Raw genomic sequence first — 12,931 nt, 5'->3', positions numbered from 1 at the left:
CATGACGTATCATACATTAACGTCTCACTAACTATAACCGTCTCATGGGACCCATTCTCTTCCTCGAAGAGAAACTTTCCATGACGTATCATACGTTAGCGTCACAACACCGGGCCCCTCAGGTAACCCATTTCAACACAGGGCCCCATAGGTTACCCTTGCCATCACCATGGCTCAAATCACAATCCACACAATCACACTTCCAACACTTTATCAATTTTCATTTACTTAATATCGTCTACATGAGTCACTACTCGTAACCACCCAGGGAACCTATTTGTCCAATCTACAGCCACAACAAAATATCACACGGTTCAACATTTCAACTAAAAGTACTAACAACATATAACCATGCGATAAAATTAATCATGTCATAGAATTTATCATGCGAGTAACAAAATAATATTCAGTCAAACAATTAATTACTATACTTAAAATTAAGTCTATTTCTCTCATTTAGAAATTTTATAAAACATTTCTACTATTTAAACATTTTCTTTAACTTTCATATTATTCATAGATTTTACAAACTAATTATTTTTATTGGAAAATACTTATTGCTAAATTTAGTATTTACTAACTATATTACATATTAATATGAGATTTTCATAAGAACAAAATTATACGAGGCTATTCTAGTCAATATTTATTAGAGTTAAAGATTAACTAATATATAATCTAAAATATTTCTTGTTTACAATCTACATAAATTTTTACTAGTAAAATATTCTTGTTAATATTTCATAAATATTTATCTACTCCAATAATTTATTAAACATGTAAACATCCACTCAAATACAAATTAACAGTGCAACATCAATAATAATTTCACAATCAAACACTTGTTAAACGATCATAAATTTTCACAGGGTATAACACTAATCATTTCAGCACAACCGGACTAAATTTTAATATAAACAGGACTAAAAATAAATTAACAATTTAACAGCAAATCATCATCTTCAATAAACTTTAAATCTAAGTAACTACATTAAAATGCAGATAAAGGTTTTGAGTTTTCGGAAAACTACCTCAAACGCGATTTTAAGTTCGGATAAGTGTTGTACGGTATCCATAGATCGCCGTGGTGGTTTTGAAATCCCGGGGCAGCGTACGGCGGCACTCTGATAGGGCCCGCAGCAGCGGTGTGCTCATGAAACTCACGGTGTGCACACATCTATGGCCACAACTCTCTCTCTCTCTCTCTAGACTCAACAATAGAATTGGGAGTAAAATAATATACTGGTGTTAAATTTTCGAATTTATGTGGGTATGTATAATGAGAGAGAATAAGGTAGTGAGAAGGTGAGAGGATAAGTGTAGAAGTGGTGGAATGAGGAAGGAGAGTGATACTGATAATGATAAAAAGATGGGGGACAAGTGCCACATTTGGGGGGTTTTCAATTCAAATGTATGTGGACGCATGTATGTACATGGTGAGAATGTATCTGGACGCTTTTATGTATAGGATGAGAGATAGAGAAGTGAAGAGTTAGTTTGAATAGAGTTCTACTTAGGGTTTAGATAGGAAAGATAAAAGATAAATATGAATCACTGATTCGTATATCTAAAGTTTAAATACATATCTTATACAATAGTGTAAATAATATCAATTATACACATAATAATATATTTTAATTATTCAATCTAATTAATTATTGAATTAGAAATTTAACAATATAAATTTGTATTAAAAAAAAATTGGGTCAAAAATCCGGGTCGTTACAAAGTTCGGCCTCGAAGATTGGTAAAATCAAATACAAAATATGTTCTTAACATTTAATTTACTACAAATTACAACTACAAATATTTTTAATCCGACGGCAATATGACATCCTTATACACAACATTTTTGGCACATACGCCTTCATGACTTCGAATATTGCCATTCTTCACCAAAATTTTTGTGGTTTTCTGCGAAGTGCCTCTTGACAACGCCACATACAATTGACTGTGGCTAAAATTACTTCAAGACATGTAAACTACACAATAGAGCATAATGGGTTAAAAATTTACAAAACCAACCTATTCAGGTACTATTTTCTCCAATCTGGAAAGGATCCATTTAAAAAAATAATTGATTATGTCACTTTCTATCCCTTTCCAAACATGGCCCATCCATACCCTTGGTCACGTAAAATGAGAAATTCTTCGGTGCCGAGCGGGCACGGACAGCTAGTGCCGAACACGCATCTCGGCCATCCAAACATGTTTTGGACAGCCCAAATTTGTTTGGGCTTGGGGGGGTGTTTTGATAATTTTACACTTAAAAATTACCCAAACACATTTGGGCCGTCCAAAATACGTTTGGATGGCCGAGATACGTGTTCAGCACCAGCTGTCCCGTGCCCGCTCGGCACTAAAGAATTTCTCTGTAAAATAGAAAAAAAAGGTAGAAATACTAAAGGCTAAAGATTAAATAGTAAAATATCTTTAGGCTGCTCGTGGAAGATAGCCCCTTTATAAATGGCAGACTCTGTACACCTTATAGCATGTACACTAGATTAGGGAAAATAGCTTCTTAGGTATTTTACCTAAGCAAAAACCTAAAATAAGTATTGCACCAAGTTAGCAATAACTCCTTTTACGGTTAGGTAAAATAAAATTTGCAATAGTGCTTAGGTAAATTTACCTCAGAACTATTCACTATTTATACATTTAATATTATTTTCTCTCTTTTAGAGCATCTCCAGCCTTGACCCATTTTAATACTCAAATTTAAAAATGGGGTAAAAACCACAAAAATCTCTCTTCAATCTTTGACCCAAGCCCTTCCCCATTTTGGGTTTTACCCATTTTTTTGCGCAAATCTGAGACAACTTTTGCCTTGACCCATTTCTCCAACGGCTAGTTAGAGAGAGAGAGAGAGAGAAAGAGGGAGATGTGTAAAATTTGAGTTTGATGGTTAGAGATGTGTCTACCCAAAATGGATTTTTACCCAAAAATTGATTCAAATTTGAGGAAAAATATTGGTGAAGGCTGGATATGCTCTAACCTCTCTTTCTCGCCTCTAACAAAAAGAAGAATAGTAAAAAGAAAAAGAAAGTATTATTTTAATAGAGAATAGGTAAAATAAATAGTATTGGTGTAGTATTGAAAGAGATGTGAATAGTTAAAAGAAAAAATATGCACTTTTCACTAACAATTTTGGCTCAAATTTTACCTAATCTGATATACTTGCTTTTAGTTACACGCCATTTAAAAAAATGGTGAGAGTTAGAAAAGTAGGAGTAGCCCTTTTGAATTGCCGGCCCTATCCACCTTAGTCCCGCGCCATTTTAAAAATGGTGAGAGTTAGAAAAGTACTCCCTCCGTCCTAAATAAGTGTCTGGCGCGCAAATCTAGGCCTTACAAAAAATGCATGTTTTTCGTTAAAAAATCTACTTTTTTTTCACAATTTAATAGAACTCATTGCTCTCTATTAGTTTATGAAAAAAAAATTGACTCTTTTAAAGAAACAAATGTATTTTTTTAAAGGCCTAGGTTTACACGCCGAACACTTATTTAGGGACGGAAAGAGTAGGAGAGGGTATCGAAGAGTAAGGTAAAGTGAAGAAACCTCTGTGCATTCGCTTATCAAAAGGAAAGGAAAGCGAGAAACCTCTTACCAAGTTTTCGTCCAAAGCAGTTAAGAGGAGAATAACAGAGAAATGTGGCAAAGAAAGTTTTCATCCAAAGTTTTTTTGGTCTAAGTTTTCTTTTTTTAAGAGGGCACTTATAAAAAAAAATACATGACACCGAACGAAGACATCAAAGGAGTGCTCTCCATTTATATATTAGAATAGATAGATAATGATAATAATGATTAAATGTTTTATACCTGGTTGTAGGGTTGTCTGCGACGGCGATCCTTTTGATGGGCAGTAGCAGAGAACCATGGCTTGCATACGGCGCGAAGTGGAAATAGTCGGAGAGTTGGATTAATCGGTTGAGGATTAAAGTCCAGGATTCCCTCCGACAGGGATGCCCAATCGGACGATGACCATTACCGTCGCCGTTTCTCCGATTTCAGCACCACCTTATCGAACGAAGACTGTCCCCGTTTCCCTGATCTCAACAACACCATATCTGTTTCTGTGTTGGGATTCGTTTGACCTTATTATACTACAGCGATCTCCTCCCAAGAAACCTGAACTTGGAGCGACTGGTTTTTCTGTGCCGGGTGGGTATATCTCATTTGGTGCCCGCTCGGAATTTGGATGATCCAAATTGAAACCCTCCATCCTTTCACCCCATCACTCTCTCTTCAAATTCGAGCTATCAAAAATCACAATGGACGTCCTGGATGTGCCGAGCTGACACCATTTGGTACCCATCAGACCCTGTTTCTACTTTTTTACCTTCTGGATTCACGAGCCGTTTGGACGGAGGATTTGATTTTGGGTAGATATAGAAAGAGGGTGGATTTGAAAGTAAATATAAAATGAAGAGTAATATGTAAAAAGGGTGGGCCCATCTCATAAGAAGGGTAGATTTGTAATCCAATGTTTGAATAGTTTTTTAAGAAGAGGATATGGAAGATGAATATGAAGAGATAAGTTATCAAATGACTCAATTGCCCCCAGTTTATAAAAACGTATTTACTACAATTATAATAAACTAGAAGTCGGGGCACATGCGATGCGTATGCAAGTCAGATTTTGACAAAATTTCTTCTTGTTTATTGTTTGATATATTTTTCAAAAATTTTAACAAAATTTGACTTGCACATACATTGCGTGTGCCCGGCCTCTAGTATAAACAATAGGGAGTGGGCATATTTCATCAATTTGGGACATGTAAGACCAACAGCCGAGGTTACACTTAGGGCTGCAAACGATCCGAGCCGCTCGCGAGCGGCTCGGAGCTCGGCTCGATAACGGCTCGGCTCGGCTCGGTTCAAGACAAAAACGAGCCGAGCTCGAGCTCGAGTCCTGAGCTCGTTTCATAAACGAGCCGAGCTCGAGCTAGTCGAAACTCGGCTCGAATTGGCTCGCGAGCTCGATTATATAATATATTTATATATATATTTATATATATATATTTTTACATATTTATATTTATTTATATATATATTTATATATATTTGTTTCATAAACGAGCCGAACGAGCCGAGCTCGAGCTCCGAAAATACCTATCGAGCCGAGCTCGAGCTCGAGTTCTGCAGCTCGTCACGAGCTCGAGCCGAGCTCGAGCTCATTGTTTTTGAGGCGAGCCGAGCCCGAACATGCCGAAACTCGGCTCGGCTCGGCTCGATTGCACCCCTAGTTACACTTAGATTGGAGTTGAAACAAATTACTACAAAATAAATAGAAAAAGGAAAATCAAAATGTAGGTAAGAAGCATAACTCTTTTAACGAAGGAAGATTTTTTTCGGAATAACACTTAAGCATCAAAAAGGGCTTCAAATAAGTGACTTTTACCTTAGCCATGCCATTGAGAAAAAGAGAAGAGTATCAGAGAGAGATATAGAAAAAACTTATTATTGAATTGGAGAGAGACAGAGAGAATTGGCAGGGCGTTTTTTTTAAGTTCAACACAAACTCTTGAATGGAAAACGCAGTTGGACGATTCATGTCATTGAGAGAGGAATTGAATTTTTTTTGAAGGGAAAACACAGGAGTGCAATTTTGTTCACTGTCCATAAAAGATGGTGAACATTACCTTTTTTGTTATTGGTTGAAATGGTGTAGGTCCCACCATTTCAATTAATAGGAATGAGAGTAATATTCACAATCTTAAGTAGAGGGTGGTTTCATTTTTTGAGTTTTACTTTTTGGACTTACAGTTATAAGTCTAGAGGGTAAATTAAAGTGTAAAAACGGAATTTTATGGATGGCAATTTGGAAAAGGCAAAATGTGAGTTACCCTCAAAAAAGAGTCATCACCAAAAGGTACTCCCCTTTATATATTAGAATAGATATATAAGTTGTATATAGATGTAAATATAAAAAGAGTATGAACTAAAATTTTTCCCTATTATCCCGTGGATATCGAACGGGTCTAACGCTAGACATATTACTCTCTTTTTTCTTTTTTTGTCACGGATCGAACAGATGTAACGCTAGATATGTGACTGCATGTATCCGTCCGGCCAATTATCAAATGACAACAAAACTCTGAAAGCATGTAAGTTTTAGAACGAAAATGGCCCACGAAATCTTCAAGTTACATGATGCCAAAAAAATTAACGAAGGAAAATAGAAAACCAAAGTCAAAATTTACTGAATTGGGGGTGGGGGATGATCCAAAAGTATTTCCGTGTCTGAATAGAAAACTAAAACTAAAAGTCAGAAGTTTACAGAGAAAAATGAGTAGAATAACTGTGAAAATTAAGAAGATAAAGGTACAAACCTGAAAAGTTGTTGACATTTGACAAACTTTTTTCTTCAGAAAACTGGTATCTTTGGCTCTCTCTCTTTCTCATGTAAATTGGGTCGTCGTCATGGTTTTGTAGATTGAAGGAGTTATTATGGTGGAGATTGTAGGCAGATAATAGTGAAAGGAGAAGCAGTTACTACACGTGGAGTTCTTTGACAATAGAAGCCGTGAATGAGTAGAATTCCAATAGGTGATAGGCAGTTTTTTGACCCTCTTACTATTTTGCCCCTACAGTTTTTACCCATAGTAGTTGAATGCAAGAGTTTTTTGTGTGTTAAAATGTCAAATATATCCCCAAAATTAACTGTTTTGTTTTGTGTATTTTTTCTCTTAAGAGGATATTTTGGAAAAGAAAAATACATGATAGGGGAGACACCAAACTGGTGCTCCCCCTTTATATATATAATATATTAGAATAGATATGTATTTACTGCAAATATAATAAGTTAACATAATTACTGCAATTATAAATGTATACATTTATGATTTGTCCCACACACCCACCGACCCACTTTCTTTTTTTGACAAGTACCCACCCACTTTCTTCTCTCTCGCTTCTGATACAAGTGTCTCTCTTTCTCATCGATCACAGCAGTGACCCAGAAAACCAGTCCAAGCAACAAGGCCAAACCATCGGTATGCTCCTCATCACCCTCTCTCCCGCAGTCTCTCTCTCTCTCTCTCTCTCTCTCTCTCTCTCTCTCTCTCTCTCTCTCTCTTCTCTTCTCTTCTCTTCGTTGTTACAGATCGATATGGGGAGATGAAGAGAGGACACCTCACCTGGACTTGTGAGGGCAAAATCGTCCTAAAATACCCGGATTAGCCAATGACAGGGGTACCTTCTGTTGTTACAAATCCACCCTCCAACCGGATATGTAATCCGCCTCCACGCAAATCCATCTGCACACAAGAGATGCCAAAGACCGGAGATGGTGTGGGGCCAGGATTGCAAATCAGAGCTCTTGCCAAATCCACCCTCATCTCCGGCATCCAAACAGGCCGTCAGAGTATGAGAGTAGGACTCCAATGCCTTTCAAAAAAATAAAAGAAAAAGAGTAGGCCTTCAAGACAATGAAATTGCAATCATTGATGCATGCAATTGAATTCCAAGAGTAGGCCTCCAATTTATTGAAATGGATTAGCTTTTTTTGTTATTGCTTGGTCGCATTCAGCCGCGCTCAATTTCATCATCAGTTTTCAACAATTAATGGTTCAAATTTTTAAACAACTTTTCTAGAGAAGAGTTTAATTCTTTCTTGAAAGAGTTTGTTTAAAATTCGAACCATCTAAAACACTTTTGAATGATGAGTTTGAACAGCCCCAAGTCGCCCCGAGACATATTGTATAGTAATTGGTATTGTTTTGGCTGTTATAGTATATATTCTATTTAGTTCTTTCAGATCTCAAGGGGCCCATTCCTGGAAAGCCCAATAAAATAAGGGATCGTTTTGGGCTAAGAGCATTCACATCTCCCTCTCTGCTTTCCTTTTGATATACTCCTATAATAACAAGCTGCATCAAAGTCGTTAGTTTCTTATTCTACAAATTCTCTAACTTTGCTACAGTTCCTCTCGTGGATGCGGGGAGCTATTGTCCCTTTATAGGGCAGCAGCCCGCTGTTCCGGCTGAGCGGGGCTCGCTCCAGTTTTGCTTCAATGATAAAAAAATGTTCACTTCGTAGAGCTCATCGAGTAGAACAAGTGTACCAAAAATTAGCTCGATCGGATATCATTAAATGCCTTATTGGAACATTTTTATCTTGAAAAGAATGGATTTGAAACACTGGATCAAATCCACTGGAATCCATTATTGGTGAGTTATATGTGTTCCGATCAGACACTTAATGATATCTGATTGAGCTAATTTTTGGTATACTTGTTCTGCTTGACGAGCTCTATGAAGTGAACATTACCTATCATTAGAGCGAGACCAAAGCGAGCCAGAATCGACTAGGACAACAGGTTGTTGCCCCTTAAAGAGACAACAGCTCCCCCACCTCCTCCTCCCATCTCCTAGCGAGACACTATTCATCAACTCTGCAATGTTTTATTGCTTTAACCCACTAGTTGATCTTTTATTATTCTTCTATTCGGTGCAATTGTTTATATGTGGTAACTATGCAAGTGTGAATGCATTATTAATTATTAATTTTTTTACAACTCGACGATAGTGTCAGTTTGTGCACATCTTGATTAATTTTGGGACCCTAAATCTCCAGTGACCCCATGATTTCTCGGAAACAAATAGATTAAAAATTGGAGCACTTCATTTTTTTAGACTGTTTATATATTAAAAATGTAGTAAAAAAATTAAGTGCTCCAATTTTTAATACGTTTAAACCAGTGCGAAGATCTTATTTTTCTAATAATTTTATTTTAAAGAGTCATAATTAATTTTTATTTCTAGAGATCTCATAATCAAGTTTTTGCTCTATAGGGTTCTAAATAAAGAGCAGATACTTAATTTTGAGAGCTTTATAGATGAAAGTTAATTATGACCCTTTAAAATAATTTGATCAGAAAAATAAAATCTTCGCACCGGTTCAAACAAATTGAAAATTGGGGCACTTGATTTTTTAAGACTGATTAAAAATAACATTTCAATATTATTTTGGAAGAAGAGTGAAATAATATTAATAGATCACAAGTTAGAATAGAGGGTCTGATGCAGTATGCATTTTCAAAGTGATTAGCTAAAGTAATAAAGTGACATTTTAAGGTGTAATTTGGTCTGAAATCTAAAGAGGCTGATGCGGATGCTTAAAGGTAGTGCTAGTCCAAACCACTGTTTGTTCATGGGAATAACTTATTCACGGATTTACGACAGCGCACAATCTCACCCGTTTGTCTTGGTAATTAATGGTCCGAATTTTAAAAGAACTCTTATATCAACTCTTTTTTGAAAGAATTCTTTAAAAATCCGGATCGTCCAGAGCACTTTTGAACGCTCTAGATTAGGCATTGTAAAAACTTATTTACGGAGCCTCCGTAAATAAGTTTTTATCTTTGTTCATTCAGTTACTGTTCTATGCGCAAAATTCCAACTATGGCTAATAAACTAATCAGCCATTTGAGTTTGAATTTGTGTTCGTTAATTGAAAAATCGTAAAGACAGATTTGTTGTACTGCAAATACAAGTTAATTCCTCGAGTCGTTCTACTTATTATGTTCGAAAAATTCAAGTTGTTTGAGATGGCTCGATTAAAACTTATATGAAATCGGCTAGCCCAACAAACAAGTCAAACATGAACTTTTTAAAGCTCATTTAGTTATCAAACTAAATTTGAACAAGCTATTCTTCGACTCATTCGACTCGTTTACCAACCTTAATTCCAACCACGAACATGGCACCCACCACATGCAAATGGGGTCAGTTCAAGGGCCTGATAGGTCTTTTTTTCTATCCATGGAAGTGGTTCAGAGACCAACTCCTTAGCCAGTCCTTTCTATTGTCACTTTGGGGTTAGGTATAATGGTCTTGTAAATTAAAATTTCGTTTTGGGCCTTCGTAGCTCTCAACTTGCAAATGGTCAAGTACTCAATACCCAACTCTGATTTTGGTGCAATTTTCTGAAAGCAAAATGAACTTTATTTCGGTTTTTAACCGAAGTGATGCCCAGTTTAGTCAAAGCCAGACTATCCACGCCGAGACTAAGGGATTCAAAAAAGACTTCTCTCATGCGGCCTGGCTCCAAGAGAGTGCTTAGCTAGTTTCGAACACAGGCTTTCTGGATTTTGCAACTCATATCTGTTGCCATGTGAGCTACCCCTTGGGGTTCACTTTATTTCATTTAGAACCATGTGGTTGCAAATACTGGTGATCATCATGGCAGAACCTAAAAAAAGAAGAAGCCAACATAGTTATTTGGACATGCAAAACCTAATCCCATCTCACTACCGATCCCCCAAAAACGAAACTCGATATCAAACATGATGCACCTGAAAAAAAAAAGGGACTTCATTAGTGAAGTTTTCCCATTTGCAAAAAACAGAAAATTGACACTGAAACTGTAGTTGTAAAATCGTTTTTGGAAACCTGTTTTCCAAATCATCCGGTAATCCTGTAACAAACTTGAAAATGAAAACAATAACTAACAACTCAACTAGTCAACCCAAGGGCTTTGGCCGAGTACGAGAAAGCAACTAAAGGGTTTGCCCTAAAAAGGTCGCAAATTCAAATCTCATGAAGATTAAACATTTCAAACTTTAGGGCCATTGCACGTTTGCCTCACCATTAATTTTACGGCCCTGGAATTCGTCAAGGTGCGTCCAAGTAGGCACACACATCTGGTTAGGGGGGAAAGAAAAAACTCAATCTCAAATCAGATTCCAATAACTCACCCAGGAAGCATGAAAAGCAACTCAACCCCACAGGGAAAACATAACTAACCCTCTGATTTGACTCATATACACACATAGAAAGCTGATCGAAAATATGTTTCCACTGGTTTCCCCATAATCAAACATTAAATTACACTTTGAATGCCAAAGTGATAATTTTGCAATTTTTCCTGGCAAATTGGACCACCCTCTGCATTTGTGGAATAAACGGCAATGTCGTCTTTGGAGCCAAATTTGGCACCAAAGATGACGATTGCCGTTTCTCTGGCATTATCCAAGCTTTACGATTTACATTGAAAAATGGGATGAGTTTAATCTAATTATTTTTTATTAAGATTGTGCCAAAATAAAGCTCCTGAAATGCCTGAAAGTCCTAAAAAAAAATTAATTTTATGACCTTTCTCCACAAAACCTGCAAAATTAAAGTTAGAGTAGTTGTGTTGACATCTAAATGATCAATAGTGCACTATTTATATTCTATGCCCCATAGAAAACTCTTCCAAATATTTTACTAATGTGTGTATACTTTTATCTTAAACGAACTATATAGGGGGTGTTTGGCAAGTAGATTATTGGATTTTTGGATTCCCATTTTCGGATTATGGGTGTTTGGCAATAGATTTTGAAAATGGATTTTGGGAGAATGGATTTTCGGATTATGGGTTTAGGAGCCAAAAATCAAAATCTGGGTTGGAGGAGCTTTTGGGATTCTCATTCTCGGATTCTGAATTTTTATTACGAAAATACCCCTAATACTCCCGTCATTTTACTAAAATTGCCCCTCCTTCCTTATCCACTTTCCTAACAGCAACCATGGAAGAAGGGTCCAACGTGATGATCGTAACATGAACGCTGTAAGGGCATCTATGCGGGATTTCATTATGGAAAACAATATACGCTAGGTCACCTCGACACTTTCGAGGTTGTGTGATGTTGTTAAACATGTGTGTTTGTTTTTTTCGCCGTGTGTTTTTTTTTTCATTATGCTTGTAGGCGTGGTTTGTGTGTGTGTGTGTGTTTTTTTTTGGCTTCAGATTGTACTTTTTAATTTGTTTTATATTTATGTTATGTGTTTGTCATTAAATTAAAGTGTTACTTGTAACATTGGTCTTATTATTTTAAATCCAAAATACCAATTAAAAATACCAAATGTCTTTCTTAAATTAAAAAAAATGAAAAAAATTACGTATCAAAAATAATTATGTTAACACAATAATATAACGGCCAAAAGCAAACAGCAGATTTGAAAAAAAAAAAAACAAAAAAAAAAGACAAAAACAAAACATTACTTTAGAATAATATTAGACTTCAATAAACGGCCCATAAAAACTATTCAACAATCAAGTTTAAAAAAAATTAAACAAAAAAACGGAAGTGACTGTTATAAGAAGACAAAGGGCAATATGGTAAAAATGCAACCCATAATTCATTCTCAACAATCATCACCAAACACTACTACAGTTTCAAAATACATTCTGCACAAATCTCCCAAACACTCCTATCATACCCAAAATACATTCTGCCCATAATCTAAAAAGCCAAAAAGCTGAAAATCAAAAGCCAAAAAATAGGTTGCCAAACACCCCCTAAATCATCAACGGGCCGGGCAAGTAGTTTGGATGAATTCTCCCAAGACTGCTTTTTATCAAATAAACGAGCCTAAAATCTCAATTCACTTCAATCATACGGATTTGAATATTAGTCTTGAGCCCTTAAAAGTTAGGCTGAACGGACTATCATGCAGATTCACGTCCCTGGATATGAGTGATACCGTGATATTTAAGTTTGGACACATCCTATCTCTTCCCTCACGGTTAAGGAGAATATAGTATTTGTGTCGTGTTTATAACTTGAAATGTTATGGTATTCCTGTATTTCCTTTCCCTTGGAGCAAAGTTCAACCACTCTCCAGAGCATCAAAAGCAGCTTAACTCCAATAGACCAAATTACCAAACTCAATATTCTCAGAAGTTCGTTTTGGCTGTGTTATCTTCCCTTTATAGGAAAATGCATGTCAACGGCAGGGACCCATAGTGAGTTGGAGGCTCTATGATTACGCTCAGGAAATTTTTTTCTTTTGATTCCCATGAAACCATGCACCCTCTCAAATAAGAATTGTGCACAACAGCTGTGCACAGAGCCTTTTTTCTCACTTCTCGGGTCGCACAAAGATGATCGGTGCCGCCCCGAAATTCTGAAGTGATTTTGGGTGTTTTGTTAACGTCTCTAAC

Source organism: Rhododendron vialii, chromosome 8a (genome assembly GCF_030253575.1).
Source record: "Rhododendron vialii isolate Sample 1 chromosome 8a, ASM3025357v1".
NCBI lineage: Eukaryota > Viridiplantae > Streptophyta > Magnoliopsida > Ericales > Ericaceae > Rhododendron > Rhododendron vialii.
This window is presented reverse-complemented; position numbering follows the sequence as displayed.